The 20,468-nt window shown below is 44.3% G+C and overlaps 1 protein-coding gene across 7 annotated transcripts in view; it reads right to left on the bottom strand.

The window, feature by feature from the left end:
* The window catches only part of AGAP1 (ArfGAP with GTPase domain, ankyrin repeat and PH domain 1), a 372,200-nt gene that overhangs the window by 310,810 nt on the left and 40,922 nt on the right, over nucleotides 1-20,468 (bottom strand). The window contains exon 1 of one of the 7 annotated variants that reach the window (XM_040560961.1): nucleotides 5,796-5,891. The exons of the other annotated variants lie outside the window; for them this stretch is intronic. The gene's annotated coding sequence lies outside the window, so the exon portion shown is untranslated. Of the gene's footprint in view, nucleotides 1-5,795; nucleotides 5,892-20,468 lie in introns of those variants that run through there. 7 annotated transcript variants of the gene reach the window in all.

A 20,468-nucleotide genomic window follows, 5' to 3' on the forward strand; every position in this document is an offset into this window, starting at 1 on the left:
GCGAAATACCAACTAGATACAAGGGGTGAAAATACAAGGGGAGAAAAGAAACGAGACACTTCCCCATTATGATGGCCACAGACTGCTGCGAGAAGCTGTGAAGCCTCCATGTATGAAGGTGGCCCTGCTTCTCAGGGGTGAGCATGGAGCTCCAGAGGTCACTCACGATTTCTCCCGTTTTGTGACCAAAATAACAAGTTTCACACATCCTGCTTTCAGACCCCAACGCATCAGACTGGCTTGCTTATGGTTTTGATTTCCATAATGATGTGCCACTCAGAGGTGAACACCTCCAGCAAGTCTGTTCTCTTGCAAGAGGAAGAGGTGGAATCTAACTGCCTATATAGCTCCTTTTCTAAGTACATCTTTGGGATTGTTATTAATTCCACAGAAAGAGTATCTGCCATCCTCCATGAACTCCTACAGTCCAGATCTTGCAATGCAAACAAGTATATTGTGTAACTGAACTTCTTATAGATTACATATTCCTCCATTACCATGCTGAAACAACAGATATGCTGAGCTTTCCATTGTTCATCCAGCTGTGTTGACCACGTTGCATGATCATCTTCTGGGCGTTAGTACTGCAATGTTTTGTTTCACAGTATATGAAGTTTTTCATGTATTCAGCATCTCCTGTGTGGTTACTCTACTGTACCTACCGAAGGTGCCACCTCCTTCAAGGACTATACATCTCCATGGGGAAAAAAATAATCAATCTTCCGCATCATGAGAAGATATCAACCCAAAGGGTACAGTTTACTTAACAGAACAGTAGGCTCAACTAGCAACCTTCTTATCCCCCCACCTAGCATCAAGAAGAAAGTTCTATATAAAAATAAACCATCGAGCCTTTTCTGCCCTCTTCTTCTCCATTGCTCCCTCCCCAAAACCTTCTGCTTACAGTGTTTTCGACGAGCTGTCACAGTGACTTCACATTAATATAGGCGTACCCAGCCCTTAAACTCCACTCCACACTGATACCTCATTCATTTGCTCATGAGATGTTAAGCTCAACTAAATCCACAGTAGCATCTGAGTTAAGCCAGGGCTTTTTCTCTTTCATGGAGTGTGTTTAAAAGCACATATCCATTTTATCGTCAAAGACGCTTAATGAACTAACAGGTAGTTTAAGAGCAGCTTATGAAAGGATGATCCCTAAACAAAGCAAGATGTCTGAATCCCTTAAAACACAGTAAAAGCACAGCCTTTTACATCAGCTACTAAAAAGGCTCAGGAGCAGCAGAGTATCCAACACACCTGCACTAGGAAGTCAAATAATTCTGTCAACACAGGCACTGCTTGGGAAGCTGAGAAAACATTGTGTTATTATTAGTGCTGTCACGTTTAGGGATCCAGTGTGAATTTCACGTGAGGTCCAGAACACTGCACTGGTGGCAGGAACACTGCTGAGACACTGGCTTACATATACTCACCGACAGATCATCTCACACACGGAACTGCTGTAAGATCAGAAAGCCACCCTGGGCTCAGACAAGCACACATGCCAAGACCATTTATTAAATGCCACTTTAACAAAAAGGCTCTTTAGTAGTTGTGACCAGGTAGGGTATGACAACCCAAAGTTATTTTATTTAAAGGTCTTCAAGGTCCTAAGCGGTATGGATAACACAAGCATTACCCAAAGAAACTCTCATTTCTAATGCAGTGCAACAGAGGGTATCTTCACCCAGGGAAGCTTCAACTTTGTCTACAACTGTTTATCAGTGGTACCACAGGGAAGGACTTAGAGATGGCATGGACAGTTCTGCAGCATCGCCTTTGAGTATTTCAGCACAAACTTCATCAACTATGTGTTTTCAGACTTGATTCAGGACAGAGATCAGGACTTTTTGTTGCCAGATAACATGCAGAATACATTTGACAACAACCAGGCCAGCTCAGGTTATGCTTCGGCCAGGTTCTGTTTGTTCCACAACAGTTTTGTTACTGCAAGCAAAACATGCGTAGACACTAAAGTCAATCCATTACTTAATTCTCTTCATGCAATCGCAAGTTTTCAAGTTCATCCAGCAAGGTCAAGCCTCCAGGAAGAGTTCAAGTTTGCAACGCGTTCCTCATCAGCTCATGGAAAACAGGCCGCAGCTCTGCGTTTGGGGCTTCTGCACAGACACGTTTTGCCTCCTTCCCAGCACTCATCTTCTACCAGCCAGCATCCAGGACAGTCACTGCAGTCACTGCTCCACCGGCACACTAAGTATTGGTAATGGAACTGCTCATTTTGGCTGCTGCAGTTACTTTTTCTGATTTCTCTGTAGAAAAAAAAAATACTTTGCACACCATTTTTTTCAGCTTGAAAATACTTAACTCATTATTATTTCTAGGAAAAGTTGATTTGACTTATTAAATCCGTAATTGTGCCACGTAAACCAAAATACAGCTGGAACAGTACTGACACCATTGCCAGTAACTCTGGATGCAGGCCAGGAAGAACATGAAGCAGATAATACAAAGCCACTCGTGAAAAAACAGTGCCATCTCCGCTCTCTGCCTCGTTGTCTTTAAAATATCATTTTCAGGCTTACTTCCTTCATCACAATATGCCATCTGTTATTCCAAGGGGGCACTTGTCCTAAATGAATCTTCGAAAGTTGCAGGGACACCAGTTTAAACAAGGAAACAGCTTGTACTGAGACAAGTTCTAGCTGTCGAGGACATGACCTGAAAGAGGACGGAAGCTCATTTTAGCCAAGAATTTATTTTTCCAGACTGCTAGTGGTTTGCTCTTCAGCACATTTTCTATATCTGTTCTCTGAAAACTCTGTAGAAGCTTCACATATGCATCTAGCCAACAAGGTCAAGAACAGTTGGGCGCAGCTCGAAATAAAGGGCCAGCCTTACACAGACACCTGACCTTCCCGTGCCTGCCAGCGATTCAGGCCAGCACCTTCTCCGTGACCCTCACAGCAAACTGGGAAAAAATTCAGCCCTTTGACACCTACCACACAACGCAGAGCAGCAAGTAAACAAACAGATGCTGCAACAAAGACAACACGAAGAAACCATCCTATGCACTACAGCATGCATAAACCTAGAAACGTAATGGGACACATCTCAGTGCCTTACACTCCAGCTTCTCACAGACAGCATCGCCAGCTGAAAACAGATCCCAGAACTCAAAAGCAAGACTCCTTGCTTTTGAAGAAATAAAATAAAAATTGAATAATTTTGCAGTTAAACTGCAGCTGAAAACAGGAAATACGGCAAGAACCCAAGTCCAATGCTGGAACAAGTCAGAGGAGAGCCCTTTAGTCATAAAACAAGATTACTACACATGCATTGGCAAGACTACTTTTTTTTTTTAAAGGACACTTTGAAGTCAAGCTATGCCTAATATTAGCAACTTCCATATCTAACAAGGAAGAAAGCAAGTACACCTTTTTTCATCAATTCCAGTACCTCCAAGCACTGTCCCCAACACCTACTTGACGGCTGGCTCATACAAATGGTTGCACAAGAACACTGTTACTTGGGCACCCTTCCAGCTACCTGGCATTTATATCCCAAACACAGGTTTCAGTAAATTCCTTGTAAAAGCAAAGAATTCCAGAAAACCTAAATACTCTGCTGCTCTTAGCACCACCAGTGATTTCAGCTCAAAGTGAAAGCATTTTCCAGTGGTTCAGATTACTTCGCAGAAATTAAGTTTTGTCTTAAAAGCTCTCAAGTTATGACCTCTATGCGGAACGAGCTTTGTGAACCAAAATCCTGAAGATCCTGAGAAGTACAAGGAAACAAACAACACAACAAAGAGTTTGAAGCTGAAGACTAACAGGCTGCTTTAAAATTAAGGTCAGTCATAACAGCTGAAAACTGAAAAGCTAAATGCATTTGCCTTCCTGAGTGGAGAGAACGTGGTATGTCAGAACTTCATTCAAAAATTCAAATCCTGTCCACCTTGAGTAGCGGTGAGTGGCTGTATTTTTCCTTCCCTTATCATTGGGAAAGGATTTTCAAGTGTCCACCCGCTCCCAACTTCTACTACAGCTTTGACACCCAAGTTCAAGTTTGCTCTTGGTGCTTGTAAAGCCAAATACTGACAACTAACCAAACAACTGGGACAAAGGCAGCGTTCAGAACCTCTGCCTCTTCACCAACTCATCACAAAGCCTTCACAAGCTCCATTTCCACCAACAAAAAGAATTCCCCACACCAAAATCATCACCACAACACCAACACAGGTGGACAATTTACATGCACTCCACCCCTCCTCCCTTTACCACCTTATAACAAATTCCTCACCGCTCCCTCCCAGGGGAGCACAGACTGCTGCTGCCTTCACAACCTTTTATTGTCATCACCTACAGCTCAGCCCCAGCCCCAGGTAGCTGAGGCATGACTGGGTGATGATCTGGGCCAGCTGCAACCAACAGAGGTTCCACTCCACTTCAAATCCCCGTCTTCCTAAATATTCCTGTTTATGTAGGGGAAGCAGAGCAATGGTACAGAAAGATGACCTCCTGAGGTGTCTTCTAACCTGAAATTTCCTATGATGCTATGACATACAGGTGAAGGTTTGAAAACTGGTCAAATACAGTTTTGCTATTTTAGGTTCTGTTTCACCGAAAGCAATCTGAATATTTACATAATGGAAGGAAAACTCTCTCATACCTGCCCCCCTCCTAACTTTCCGTGTGGTGTAAGAAATGACACTGTTCTCTGCTGGAGGGGAAAAAAATAAAAAATCAGCCACTCCACAGATGCTTTTAAAGCATATGCAAACCCAGAAGGATCACCTCACAGAATTCAGAGTCCATGCTGCCTGTATACATTTGGTCATCTTAACCTAGCAAAGGGAGTATCTACTACATGTTCACATTTCCTAGCATGCTGAGAAATTACTTCTGCTTCTAACTTTGTTCCCTTGTTTCACCCACTTCGCATTTGAAGACAAAACACATTTCGTGTTTCCCCCCTCCAGTTGGTCTGCAGTGAAAGATTCTTAGACAAAAGCTACTTGAAAGTGTTTGCTCCCCTGCTTTCTGGATCCTCATGTTAAATTCCAGTAGTTTGAACTGAAGTTCATTGCCTCTTAAGGTAGAGAGACTGAACACGTGCTATTGCACTACTAAGTATCTCTCAACCAACTTTACCAACACCAGGACGGTACCCACAAAGTACTAGCAGAATTTGGAAGAAAGTCTACCAGAGCAGAAGGGATAATCCATTATTGAACCACTAACACTGAAATCAGTTTCCTTGATTATACAATACTCCCCTCTCCTTTTATTTTTAACCCCTTTGTCCACCCTCTTCTTTAGTGAATTCAAGAATGTGTGTGTTGCAACAGAAGACCACGTCCTACAGAATAAAGCAATTGAAGACATTTCTACCCCTTATAACAAGCACACACTTCTGATGAAGGTTCAAACTTAAGAAAAACAAAAGAAGGGCTATTCATAACATTACTGGCACATTAAAAAATCTCTTTAAAGCCATGCTGATATTGCAATAATGTTTTCTGATATAAGTAATCAAAAATGAATAAGCTTAAATTGGCTTTTATTTTGGAATATTGTTTACAGAAGAGAAGAACCATGTCCAAACTAACATTCTTAACAAAAGACTCTGAACTATCTTTTTAAAATATTTTGGAAGCAAAAACAAACAAACGCTCACTATCAGAACTAAAAGGCTTTACATCAAACACTGGATATTACTGTGTGGAATAAGAGGTCATTCAATATCATGTCCACCATGTGAAAGGCTGCTAGGTTGAGTTCCCATTGCTTCCCAGAAAGAAAAGTGCTCAGAGGAACAACTTACAGCCTTACCTCTAAAGCAGCAACGCTGCACCCACACTGACCCAACGCTTTGGCCATAGGTCGTGTTTTATCCTGAAACCTGCCCAACGTGCATGGTGACACTTCCCTCTTCCTTCCACTGCCCCCTCCCCAAAAGCCAGCTTTCTCCCAGCTCTTCAAGATGGGAAGTACAGCTGTACCTGAATTCCTCAATTGCCACTTCTGCTAAATCAGCAGCTCTACAGGAGGGACACCACACCCTTCTTTGACTTCACATGGAACTTCAGGTGTCCCTTCATACTTCAAAGTAATTTACCTCTTTTAGCTCCTACTTTTTATTTGCCTACTAAAAAATCCTAATTAGCTACACTATTTTCAGTAAAGAAAACCAATTACTATGGCTAAAAGATGTGGGCACTCCCATACGATGTACTAGCTTGCTTATTCATTAGGCTAATATAGCTATTTCGAAGATTAATCCTCCCATAAAAAACAGTTTCAATCGCAACAACACAAGTCTTGTTCATTGGCAAAATTAGTAAATTGATCAATGGATCACTAATACTCCTCCCTCAGGGAACACCAAGGCTGCTTGCATCTCTGCAACAACCCATATGAGAGTTTTCCTTCATTAATTTTCCAAGTACTTAAGCAGAAAACACAACCGGTGAACCTGTAACACTGCCTTTTTGTTCTCGTTTGGTTTTGAATTGTGAATGTGATCAGGCAGTCTAAATGGAAAACAAAACCTTTGGTCATCTAGGGAGGATGGAAAACTCATGCCAGACATTGTGCTCCTCTACCCAGTTCAACCATAATCATACACTAAAAGAGAATCTCCACACACCTACCAGCGCTTTCGAGTCATCCCTCTCACACAGCATTGTTCTCTGAGTACAGCACCAGCCCTTCCCAATTTCAGAAACAGATGTACACGAAGTTATGCTTTGCTAGCACTCCTTCCAACTGCAAACAAGATCCAACAACAGCTTCCGCAAGAAATTCACACAGTTCTTCCTACCAATTTAACTAATCAAACCTAAAACAGTTCATCTATATTACCATCAATATTACCACCAAATCCCTACCACTCAAATATTTACATAGCCTTGTTGGCAAATGTCACTTTCTTAATTCCAATTAAGATTTTTTACACATTCTTACATCACTTGGAGGAGGCGGGGGCAATACAGGCTCACATACCACAACACATAAAAGCTAGGTTCTGCCACAGAAGAGCAATGGACACTTAAAATACCCCAAATAGGAATTTGGACAACTGACTTCAACATTCGGGCTGCTGTAGGTTCTCCCACACTCAGCACTGAGCATCAGCTGCCAGACTGAGCACAGCTTCCAACAACCCACTCACGCTTTTCCATGTGGGAGGAAGGGTTTGAGAGTTCAGTGCAAGAGTAACTTGCTATCCAGACTAAGGAAGAGGCTCCTTCAGCTTTGACAAACAGGCTGGCACAGCGAGAAATCAAACTGTGCAAGCAGAAACACATCAAAACTTCTGCACCAGTTTCTGCCCCGTGCAGGACGTTTCTCCTCTTCTGTTAAAGGGAAGGGGAGCATTCAAGTCACTCTCACTGGCTACCCAAAACATCAGAGACACCAACAAACCACCTGAGGACCCAGACGCCTTATGCACAAGCTGGGTACACCTTGCCCCCTCCACTCTCCCCTGCCACACAAGAGACCTGAGGTCGTACAGGGCCTCTGCAGACCACTTCCATTAACCCACGGCGCAGTTTCTCCTCATATCTAGATCTGAACAGCCCGATTTTGAACTTGCACACACTGCATCAGGGTAACTCTTGCACAGGGGAGTTCAAAACTGGACACAGCTATACAGATGTTGTCTCACAAATACTAAACAAATGCCAAGGAGGCCTCTCTTTGACCTTCTACCTACACTCTTTCTAACAAGCCCAAGTGCATTTGGGCGTTCGCTGCAGGGGCAGAGTGGCAGCACCAGGTCAGCGTGTCACCTGCAGGAACCCCCAGGTTGTACCCACCTAGGGCAATGCCTGCCATTTGCCTAGGTTTGACTTCAGGGTGCTCCCACTGGCCCACTTCCTCAGTCTGACAGAGTCCCGCCGAAAAGCAGTTGTGCTTTTCAACACGCTGACACCTCCCTCGAATTGGAGAGGATACAGAAACTTGTGCAGTATGCCTGCTCTCCAACCCATCGCCACCCAGGCCGTTAATACAGACACCCCTGTCTGCCTGTAGTAACTAGCCATCTGCCTCCTGTGGCTGATGGCCAGCCTTTTGAGTCAACAGGTCAGCCAGTGTTCCACGTCACTGTGCATTTACCCATCCCAGACCTCACCAACGTAGCTGTCATGATACGGTGGGAGACCACATCAAAGCCCTTGCCAAAACCCAGGCAGACAAGACGCACTGCTCCACTGTCCGTAGTCCCAGCCATGCCATCATAAAAGGCAATCACGTCAGGCATGAGTTTCTGCTGGTAAGTCTGCTCTGTCTGTTCCCCTTCACCTTCTTGTCCTTTACGTGCTTCAACATGGCTTCCAGGAGAAGCTCCATAACCTTCCCAGGGAGGGAAGTAAGGCTGATAGCCCATCACTCTCTGGATCCTCCTTGCACTTTAAAGAAAAAACAAGCTCAATATTCAGCTTTCTCCCGCCACCAGGAGCTGCCCGAGACAGCACAAGCTATCACAGGTGACAGCAGCTCCACAACTACACAGGCAAAGTCTCTGCACCATCAGATGCATCCCGTTGGACCAGATGCAGGGATGGAGAATCTTCATAGACACACTGAAGTCAATCTGCTCCCGCAAATAAACAAGCATTCTTGGTTTTGGCAAGGGAAATTCAAGGACAGAAACTGCTCTCAAACTGAATACAATTACATTTTAGGGAGTTTACAGAACTAGAGGCAAAGAAGTTATCTAAATATTTACATTCTTTCCATTATTTAACGCACACAAATATTTTATTCCTCTCACAGGCCTCAGGATGACCCACTGATGACTGATGCTCATACCCAGCATTATCCTGTACTGAAGCATCTCAATTCAGGAAGGGTTTCATGCAGATGCTGAAAGATACCTGCTGAAGTTCATTGCTCATTTCAAGAGCTCATGTCTTTTCCAAAACATGCAGTCCTAGCTTTAAAATATTATTGAAGATGTATAGTCCTATTTTACAGCAAGTTACAATCTTGCTCATCTATTACTTTATGTATTTATATGCACAACAGAGAAGAAAAATCTAGCTGTTTCACATGTACTCGTGATTTAACTGCTAGGCAAATACAATGCTTAAGGTTATTCTTGAGACAGGGAAACAGATGTTCAGTCAAAAGGAAATTTTTCTCAAGAGGAGATACCCAGGAAGTTTGTCTTTCCAATCTGCTCCAGCCCACAAATTTCCCACCACACTTATACAACTGGGAAAACTATGAATCAGCCTCCAACTTCACTGCGTGTACAACAGAAATACCAGCTTTGAGGACTTCAGCACCATCATTCATAACAGCACAATTCTCACATAAGTGCTTCATATATTAAGCATATGGACTTTAGTTACTAGCTTCAAAATCCACTCGTGGTAGTCCAAAATCTAAGCAATTGAAATCTAAGCTTAAATGACAGAGCACTCGGGCTTCTGAACAGCGTAACGTTTCAGAGGTACGTTAAATCCCATCAGATAAGCTTGCTAAGTGTGGAAACTGGCCCGCGCAATAGGAAAAGGTGATGTCTTCTTACTTGTTAGCAACTTAGACATTTACAGCTAGAGTATCTGAGCAAACAAACGAAGCCAACAGTTCCAAAGGCATTTCTAAGTCATAGGAATCCTCCCTACACCCTTCACAGATACACAGGATGGAAACCCCGACCTCTAGTCCAAGCCCCCTGCTGAAGCAGGTCACCAAAAGCAGGCTGCCCAGGACCGTGCCCAGCTGGGCTCCCCTCAGGTGGAGACTCCACAACCTCCCTGGGCAGCCCGGTCCCGCATTTGATCACTCTCAAGCAGTATTTTCTTGGGTTCAGATGCAACATCACATGCTTCCGTTTGTGCCCTCTGCCTGTTGTTCCATCAGTGGGCACTAATGAGAAGAGCCTGCCTCTCTTGTAGTTTCCTCCCATAGGTACTTTAGACACATCGCTTAGAGCCTCTGAGCCTTCGCTTCTCCCGGCTGACAACTCCCAGCTCTCTCAGCCTCTCCCCATATGAAGGGTGCTTCAGATCCTGAATCATCTTCTGGTCCTGCACTGGATTTGCCCGAGTGAATCGGTATCTTTCTTGTACAGGGCAGCCCAGCACTAATAGTAGGGCTCCAGATGTGGCCTCACCAGTGTCGAGTAGAGAGAAAGATCACTGCTCAGCCTCCTACAGTCCTCCTTTAAAAAAGGCACGAACTCGTGCCTTTCACTGCTGACAGCCATGGCAATCATTAGGAATAATTAATCTAAGGCTAACGCTAGGTCAAGGACTACCATATCACGTTTCTTTCTACATATGTTTCTTACATCTAGAAGAACATTTGCGTATGCCAAATTTAATCTCTTGTCCTTGCCAGACCTTGCTCCATTCAGCATGAGAAATAAAATATTGAGGTAAACCCAAAATAACACAACATTATTGTAACACACATTACTTGCTTGTAAACATTAGGAAGTTATCTCTGGCTCATATTTCATGTTTTTTACTTGCCAAAAATGAAATATATATCAAGATATCTTGTTTGGCAGATGTCCAACCACAGCTGCAAATAGCTGTTCCAGTTACATGTGGCAGTGGAAGGCTAGGTTTCAAAGTGAGGATAAAACATCACCAAAGAGGATCAGATATTCATTTAGGGTTTCTCAGATCAAAACCCAGCCTGAGATGGGATGATGGGATGCCTCTAAACCAGTTTTAAATCCCTTTCAGGCTCTAACATGTCTTGTCTTTGAGATCTTTTGCAACCCAGCAGAACAGAGCAGTTCTTCAGCAAGCCACTGCACTATCAGCAGGGCGTTTTCAGGTGCTTGCAGTGGCGAGCTGAAGAGATCAATACACAGGCAAGAGAAATACAAAGTTTGTGGCTAATTGTGCAATATGTACTCAACTCCAGATGTTCAGCTAGTCAGTGTCCAATTGCACAAAATTCCTTAAAAAAGGAAAATCATTTGCAGAGTAATTTAAGAAGTAGAATCAAGTAAGACTAAAAGTTCTGGGTCAGCTGGTGGTGAGCAATTGCTCTGTGCATCACCCACACGACCCCTTTCTTATTAAACTGTCCTTACCTCCCTGTCTCAAACCACAACTTCTCACACTTTTTCCTTTAATTCTCCCCCCATCCTGCTGAGTGGGGAGCAAACAAACAGCCACATGGTGCCAAGTTAAACCACAGCAGTCTTTTTGGTGCCCAACACGGGGCCCGAAGGGCTGAAATAACAATCGATCTCACCAGAGCATGTTAAACAACTCATCTGCTCAAAATTTGTTATAATTATTCTATTTAATAGTTGGTGATCACAGTGTTGATTTATTTGCTCTCAAAGTTGGTTCAGGTAATGCTCTCTTGCTGCACCCGCTCCCCGTTTTGCTGTTTATCACCCCCAGGGGCTGGCCAAAGGTTGCTTTTGGTTCCACCCCTGTGCTGTGCAACACTCACTTAGGACACGGTAGCAGCTCTGGCCATGAACCTAACGTGGTATTTGTGCTCAGCACGGCCGCCATCCCTTGGAAACTGTTAACAAGTACACGTTTTACCTTTTCTCCTCCCAGGGCCAGTCTGTGGAGGAGACAAGGAACAATACCTTCGCATCTTCCTTCAACTAGCAAAAAGGAAACATGAGCTTTCTTAAGCATTGTGAGGGTTTGGAGAAAGCACATTCCAAATAACAGTCTGACTGTAAGCCCTCTCTATCAAGCAATCCACGAGAGCCATTTTAAATGGAACCCTGAGCAACAACAAGCTTTTGAACAAATTAAACAGGAGATAGTTCACGCAGCAGCCCTTGGGCCAGTGTGAGGAGGCCAAGATGTAAAAAACGTGCTCTGCACCACAGCCAGGGAGAGTGGCCCCATGTGGAGGTGGAGGCTCTGGCAGAAAGAGCCTAGGAAGACTTGGTCAACCCCTGGGGTTTTAGAGTCAGGGATTCAGAGGACCCGAGGCCCACTACACTCCAACCAAAAAAGAGAGACTGGCAGCATACAGAGGGGTTCGAGCTGTGTTGGAAGTGGTTGGTCCTGCAGCACAGCTCCTCCTGACACCCCGACTGCCGGTGCTGGGCTGGGCGTCCAAAGGGAGGGTCCCCCTCTGCACATGGGTCGTGCTGATCACTGACACCCTATGCTGAAGTGGTAAGTGCTTGGGTTATTCAAGAACTTGTAATGAAGGCCAGAACATTACACTAAAACTGTCAGGTTAAAGTCAGCAGGAAGAAAACTGACTCAGGAAACAAGTATAATTCACTAGCCAAGACACACAAGCCTGTGTCCCACACTACTTGCACTAGAGCTTTAGTTGGTCAAGTCTTGCTTTCACTCCATCTATTAAAGCTTTTTTTTTTTTGGGGGGGGGGGGAGGGAGGAGGATTACCCCCAAATTAAATGAATGATCTGTGTGATCTGTGTCAACTCAAATTAATGTAATTGAAAGGAAACAAAACACACACACATACACACACCTTTTTTCCAATTGAGCTGGAAAGACTGCATAATTGAAGTTCAGAGCAGACGTGGTGTAGTGGGTTTACGTGGCAAGGTTTTGGTAGCAAGAGGCCATAGGGGTGGCTTCTGTGAGAAGAATGTAGAAGCTGCCCCATGTTGGGTAAGGGCCCCACTGCTGACCAGAGCCGAGCCAATAAGTGATGTTGTTTGCGCCTCTGTGAGAGCATCTTTAAGATATGGAAAAAGACAAACCACGCTGCGCCACACAGTAGCTGGGAGAGTGAGAGGAGTGAGGAACAGCCCTGCAGGCGCCAAGGTCAGTGAAGAAGGAGGGCAGGAGCTGCTCCAGGTGCCGGAGCAGAAGTCCCCTGCAGCCTGTGGTGAGGACCATGGTGAAGCAGGCTGTTCCCCCGCAGCCCATGGAGTACCACGGTGGAGCAGGGTTCCGCACTGCAGCCCGTGGAGGAGACGACAGTGGAGCAGGTGGACCTGCACCAACGGAGGCTGTGGCCTGTGGAGGACTCCTGCTGGAGAAAGCCCCAGGCCGGAGCTGCAGCCTGTGGAGAGGAGCCCACGCAGGAGCAGGGGTCTGGGGGGAGCTGCTGCCCGTGGGGGACCTGTGCTGGAGCAGTTTGCTCCTGGGGGATGGACCCCGTGGTACGGACCCATATCTGGAGCAGCTCTTGAAGAGCTGCTGCCTGTGGGAAGCCCACACAGGATCAGTTCGGCAAGGACGGCATCCCGTGGGAGGGACCCCACATGGAACAGGGGCAGAGAGTGACCGTGAAGGAGCGGCAGAGAAGAAGCGCTATAGACTGACCACAGCCTCCCATTCCCCTGCACCGCTCGGGGGGAGAAGGTGGAAGATGGTTGACAGGGGGAAGGCATTTTTGGTTTCTTTCCTTTGTTTCTTGCTTCTCTAGCTTGTTAGTAATAGTAAAATTTATTACTTATCTCCCTACGCTGAGTGTTTTGCCCGTCACAATAATTACTGCGTGATCTCCCCATCCTTACCTCAACCCTTGAGCCCTGTGCATCGTATTTTTCTCCCCATTCCCCTTAGAGGAGGGGGAGTCAGAGAGCGGTTGTGGTGGAGCTCAGCCGCCCACCCAAGTAAAACCACCACACTTGGCATTATTTAATAAGTAACAGTATAAGCATTTAGGCAAGAGCATGACAGAAACAAACCATTTCTATCATGTTTGCTGCTGGTGTGAGCTAATACCTGTAGCTTTTTCGTTTCAGACTTCCTCTGTAAGATGCCACTTAAATTCATAGCCATTTCAGAACTTTAGGCAAAGATTGCTGCCTATCTACGAATACTGCAGATATTTTCCGTTTGCTCTATTTCCAAACATCAAGCCATAAAGAATGATATCTATACTGTAAGCACAGCAACATCAAACCATGCTCACCTACTGCCCAATTCACCATTCACAACATAGCAGGCAATACTTGATACGCTTGATTAGCGAACAGCTGCTTCAACAGAAATTCATCTCCTTTAAATTGGTAGTATACTTGCCAAGGGTAAAGAAATCTTCATTCTTATTTTTTTTCAGCTTATGTATCAGAAAGTCTATACAACAAAAAGATAGCAATTGCTATCAACAATAACAATCACTGAAACAATGATTGTCTCCTTTCCCAAGCAAGCTTTCAGAGAGGTTTGACCACTGAGATAAAGCTGTAAAATGCTTCACAAGATCTTAGGGGTTTGTGAACTCTCTCATCACGTCAGCCCCCATAGATATGTTTCCCTGTGTTTGTCACAATTCAGGATTAAGCCATCTTAAGTTTGTTACAGTCAGCTACTACCATCCAACTCATTCAGTTTGCAGTATTACATGATGTCACCTGGCACCCCGAGGACTATTTTCAAGTGCATAAATTGGCCTCATGTCCAAAGGAATATTTCTAGACTTACGCAATCATTTCAATCAAGACAGTGAAAGTGACTTGCATTTCCTTTTGTATTATCAGCCCAGCTGGAAAAAGCCAGGCTTTTGCGATAGCAGAACACTGCAGGTAATTGATATTCTCCTGTAGTTCAAGCATTGCTACATGCAGCACAGGGGACAAGAATGATGCACTGATGTGCATCCTGGAACAAGAAAGAGTAGCATGGCCTTCCAGTCTAATGGTATTCTGAGTCTGTATTTTGTAACTACATTCCAACATCTGAGCATTCATCGGAACTTTGTAGCTGTGAATATATCAGCTACTTGAAATTGCTTTCTCAGTTCCCTGTCCATTATCCAACCAGAAAACAAATCTTTACTTCCTTACCCCCATGCAGTGCAGGTGCATTCATCTGATTTTCAGCAAGTTATCTATTCTTTCCATCTTTCTTGCGAGCCCTTCTGAAGCCTGTTTTTCTGTACTGAATTCCTGACAGACACATTTGCAGGTTCCCCTCCTTTTAACTGAATTTTTATCATCTTAGTGAAGCTTATGGAATGACTTCCCATTCTGGTCATAATACTGTGTAAGAGGAGAAATGTTCATCCAGCATGACAATGCTTTTTCCCCCTCCAAGACCTTTAGCCCCACTGCACCAAGCTTCCACAAATATTTGCAGAGGAATAAAAACTGAAAAAAAAAAATATTTTTCGATCCTCCTTTAAGTTAAAATCCTCAGTGTTCAAGGGGGAAAAAAAGGGGGGAGAGAAAAAAAAAAAACAAAAACTTACGAAGAATACATCCTGCTGCCCCAAACAAAGGCTCTTTTTGCCAGTCACAAGGGACAGGAGTAACACGCTTTCACTGTCCAGAGGAAAGACAATTCGATTTGCTGTATGCTGATAAACACTGGGCAAGAAGAATGGCTTGCAGAAAGCCACGCGCTTGCTGGAAGGCAAATCTGAGGATGGCAGCCAAAACAAATATTAGCACGTGCCCATGGAGGCACAGATGCCAAGATCAGGAGCTGAGCAGCGGGTAACAGACCCAGGTACTCCTGCATCTGAGAGGATGACTTCTCAGGCGCAAGTTCAACCCCAGGACTCGAGCCGCTCTGCGTAGCAAAGGCGAGCTAAGCCTCACAACTCAGTGGTAGGGCGTGGGCCCAGTGAATTCACAGTACAGTCCTTTTGGCCAGCGTGACGCAGCTAGCATCATAAAACCAAAAATTTGAAAAATGGATTGTTTTTGCTGGTTACTGTAGAAAAGCACCACTATGGTGAGAAGAACAGGAGGAAGACATACGGAGTGAGTGCAAACCAGTGCAACGCACAGCTCTGCTTCCAGCCCTGGGGTGCAGAAGTGCGGGATAGGCCCCAGCAGCCTGAGAGCCGCACGTGGAAGCACCCAGGGCCGCCTGCACTGGAGGGGCAAGGATGCAAACCCGGTAGCTGATGAGGTCAGACTCCTGCACCCAAGGATCTTAAGTAAGGCTGGCTTTTGGCCTAATGAAGAGCTTCGTTAGAAGTGATAGTGGGCATCTATGGGGGGAAAGCAAGCACAGAGGTTCAGCTCAGAGGTCAGAACTGGCCTTAAGCTCCGCTCCTGAAAGGCAGCTAAATTAACATCCTTCCTTCCCTGCCTGCTGCTAAGACTGAAGGTGCCTGCTGAGGCTTCGCCGATATGACAAGTTAGTCAGATTCATTTTTCCAGAACAATTCAAGCGAGCAGTAAATACTCTCCATCTTGCAAAATATTTAAGGATATCAGAAAAAAACAGGAACCTATCATTTCAAAAATTACATCAACCTAACCCAGCGAGCTTCCCCATCTCCAATTATTTCATCTCAGGAGGATCCCACCACCCTCACAGAAGAGAGCCACTACTGCTTCTAACCAACACAAAGAAGGAAGGGTCCCAGGACAACCGCTCTTGGTGCTGCTGGGCTGGCTCCCAGCAGAGCCCAATAAGAGCCAGGGCAGCGCAGCAGCTCTGGGGGCCCCTGGGCCGAGCAGCCGGACAGCCTCGCGCTGAACAACAGTGCCTCTGCCCCGTGGAACATACCTGAAGTTCTTCTGGGAGGTGCGGATGGGAGAAGCAAGTCCCATAACCTTTCTAGGTGAGGGTCTTCGAATGGCTAACAATTTTTAAAAAAGTCTTTGGACTTGTTTCCAGTTGGAACTTCTCACAGTTTTATATTTTTGATAACGAAGTCAGGTCATTTTACACTGTCTTCTGTTTTAATGATCTTGTTTCAGATTTAGTGGGACATTTTTCAGCAATCCATTATTAAGAGCACCTGCCCTTGCAAACCTGTTTAGGGTAATTTCAGTAGTGTCCCTGAGTACTCTGAGGTCTACCAAGCATTTTCTATTTCCTCACTGTATAATTAGACCTCCACTATGCTTTGAACTTTTACCCCATCCGCATCATTTAATGTTAGATGACGCACTTTATTTTGCCCTCATTCCACACCTTACACTAGTTTAACTTGGTAAATGACATTCTTTGCAAATAAACACCGTCCTTGCTTAACACAAACTTCTCATACTCGATGAATATCCATAACATTATTAAACAAAGATGTTGTGGAAGGGATGGACAGTTCACCCAGGAATTAGTTATGTACTTAAATCCCTCGGGAACAGTGCACCAAAAACATAAAACAGTAAAATACCACCAGAAATAATGGAGTGATCCCAGCAACTTCTGGTTGGTAAGGAAGAGCTAATGGTGTAGAGGAGCAGCACTACAGCAGCACTGGGAATCACCTCTCACTTCCAGCCAAAGATCTGTATTTTACAAGCCAGCCTAGGCAAACCTATCATGAAAATCCAGGGTTGGTAGGGTTATCATTAAACAAGCAAGAAACAGACACTCACTGTTCTTCAACATAAGTGGTAGTGACCTAAAATAACAGGAACACAAATCTGAATACACCAAGATTTTGCTTTTAATTATTCCCCATACCCAAGGAGGCAATTCAGTTTATGCAGTTTGCACATGAACCATTATTATTCATGCCACACTTGTTTCTGAACACATTTTAGGAAGTGCAGTGGCAACTGTACAAACAAGCAGTATTTTATTCCTGTATTTAAAATTAGATGTCTGTTGACTTTTATAGAGAATTAAAATTGAAAGAAGATTGTCTTTACACGTAAGGGATCTGGGAATTCACAGAATGCACAAAATAGCCAGAAGGCAAATGCCTCTAAGAACTAGGTCACTCCTGCTGTTTCAGAACCATTTACCATCCCCAGTCACCATGCTGCAGAGCTGCAGTTAGTGGTGTTAATGGTACAGGCACTGCGGGCAAACCAAGCACCCACACTTAAAGACGGAAAACAAATTGTCACTTTTCAGAAGTCATTCTCAAATAACGTATACTGACTTAAAACAGCTGCACAATGCATTAACAAAATAGCAGTCAGTGTTATATTTAGGGAAAACGTTAAGTCAAACAAGGTACGATTGTCACAAGTGTGTCGTACAAAATATCTACATCCAAGGGTGTTCCAAGGGAACTTAGACTCTGGCTTTAGAAAGGGTACATCTGATCGCATGAAAACTTTGTATTTGACTACTTTTCACTGTCTTCAAGATGAGAAAAAGCAATTCCTTCCCAGCTCTTGTTTTCCAGCAGCCGAGGTTCAGCAGATGCACGCTGACTGTTCTGGTACGTCAACAGCAGCATCTTGCAGCGGGAGCCTTCACCACACCACATTGCTCTCCATTTTCTCACAGCACTGTGGAAAACCAGTTTGCAAACAGCCATGATACACTGAAGAGCTGAAAAAAGTAAATTTACAAGAGCCAGCCCCTGACCTTTTGACTACAGCCGAAGTAACGCTGTGATGCTTTACTTTGAACATAACCATCCCCAGGCTTCACATAAGGGCTCACACCAGGTAGATATGTTCCCTGAACCAACGAACCAAGGTCAATGCACAAAAGATGCTCTGCTTCCTAATCCTTCGTTCACCCGGCAAACTACAGTGCTTGTGCAGCTGTGCTAGTCTTTGGACCTCAGTCACATCATGCTTTCACTTTCCAGCTAAAAAGCAGCAGCATCTTTTCAGGATGTAGTACCAAAAAGCACGTCACCAGTAGCATTCACACCAAACAGGATGTGTATGTGGCTTTACCTAGAATGACCTCTCTTACACACACAGCTATGCACCAGATGGGTTTTAAATATGACACAGTCTCCCTATCCTAATACTACTTAAGCATTTCCCGCTGGGGTATAGCGGATGAATTAGTACCTGCTAAGAACAGAGGAAACATGGTTCAAGCCAATTCCTTCCTGAAATGATTTTAAGCATAGAAAAAACTCTACAGTCAAGCAGAAAACACATGATAGAGTCAGTCTGCCAGAACAGTTGAAAGTGAAATCCCTTGTTATGTCCATAAGCAGTATTAAACCGAGTTAAAATTGTATGGGAAGAACTACAGTGTTTTTCATAATACAGACACACTCTCCCGGAGACATCTGAATAAAAGGCAACTTTTTAAACTTGGTTTGGTCCAAGTGATTGGCTACAAGGAACCACAAAACAGGGAAATCCTTACCAAATTCCTGAAACTGTCTTTTCCAGGAACTTGGGTACCGATACCTTCCTGGGGAAGGCAGGACCCGGCCAAGCAAGTTCAGAGTAGTTACACATGACAGAAGTGCAGGCAATCAAACCACACTGAGTATTTTCACCTTCATCATCCCTGAACCCGCACAATGAATGCAGGGCAGTTGAACCACAGCGCAGAAACCAACATGTTGGGCATTGGGAGGTGGAAGCCACACAATTTATCACAGCTGGTGATAGTACTGACAGCACTCTGAACTTGAATAAACTAATGGCCTAGAAACTCAGCACAATAAATATATCCACAACACCTTGGAGAACGAATATTTGGAGGCAACAAATGATCCATTACAGCTTGGATGTTAAACCAGTCATATTTCAGAACAACACTGCTGTTATTAGCAGACGACCTGCTGAAGTGGTCAGCTTTTAAGTTTAACATAAACTCTTGTATTTCAATCATATCCTAATGCTTCCTTCATAGCAAAAGCACAAAGCACTCTGAAAGTTACATGAATGTTCGACAATTTTACAAGTCCGGCTTGATACGGCTTATCAGTATAATTTACATATTCCTACCACACTACTTTTACTCTCCAAGTATTTGTATGTTTACTGAAGACAAATGTATCTAAACAGCCCAGAGCACTGGAGAAAAAAAGAGAAAGTATTTAATCCAGAAGGATGCACTCGGGCAGTATACCTTCTACATGTCCCACTAACACTGAAGGTGGCGAACTTGGCCCCAAGTACTTGAGCAAGAAATAGGGGCTGGAGATCTGGAGAGGGTAACAACCACTTGGAGGCACCACCACCTCAGGCAGTCGTTCTGCACGGGGTGGGCAGCAGCCATGCTGACGTGGGTTCACAGCGTTTGGAGGCAACAAACAACCCAGTACAGCTTGATTTTAAACCAGACTTATTTATTAATAGATATTGCTACTGTATTGCCCCCTAAAAAACAGTATTTCCTACTTCTCTGTGCACGGTTTTAAACAATAAATTCTTTTGCTTTGTTCACATCACAAGCCCCTTGGACTCACACAGTACTAGTTGTTTGAGGCATGGGACAAGGAAGCAGAGGAAGAGGAAAGGAGCCCAGGGAACTCAAATTAGTATTGTAAGTAACGTTAAAGGCCAGCCAAGCACTTCTCCTCACTGAAAGAAAGCTAGCAAAACACTAATGAGTAGCAGCTCATTATTTACCCAAAACCAACACCTTAAAATTACTATTACATACTTAACTCAGCATATTGCTGCAACCCATGCACAATGTAACAAAGCTTTGAGGGCGTCCCAGAAGCAGAGGGACACAGAACAAAAACCTGGTAGATGCTCTTAAAAGACTGAAGATGTGCTTCCTACTTTAGTTTTAATTTCCTTCTGATGTGCTGTTACCCCTTGTTGCCTTACAAACAAGGATTGAGCACATTGGTAATAAGTTTGGTTTTGATCCATTTGGATGGCCAGTAATAAAGTCTTGTGCTGTATTTTAAGCTACTTCAACAAAATTCAAGCCAGCTTCTATCAGTTTTTACATCATTTTGCTAGTTCCATTTCCAAGTCAGGTGTGCCT

The sequence above is a fragment of the Cygnus olor genome, chromosome 6 (genome assembly GCF_009769625.2).
Source record: "Cygnus olor isolate bCygOlo1 chromosome 6, bCygOlo1.pri.v2, whole genome shotgun sequence".
Classification (NCBI taxonomy): domain Eukaryota; kingdom Metazoa; phylum Chordata; class Aves; order Anseriformes; family Anatidae; genus Cygnus; species Cygnus olor.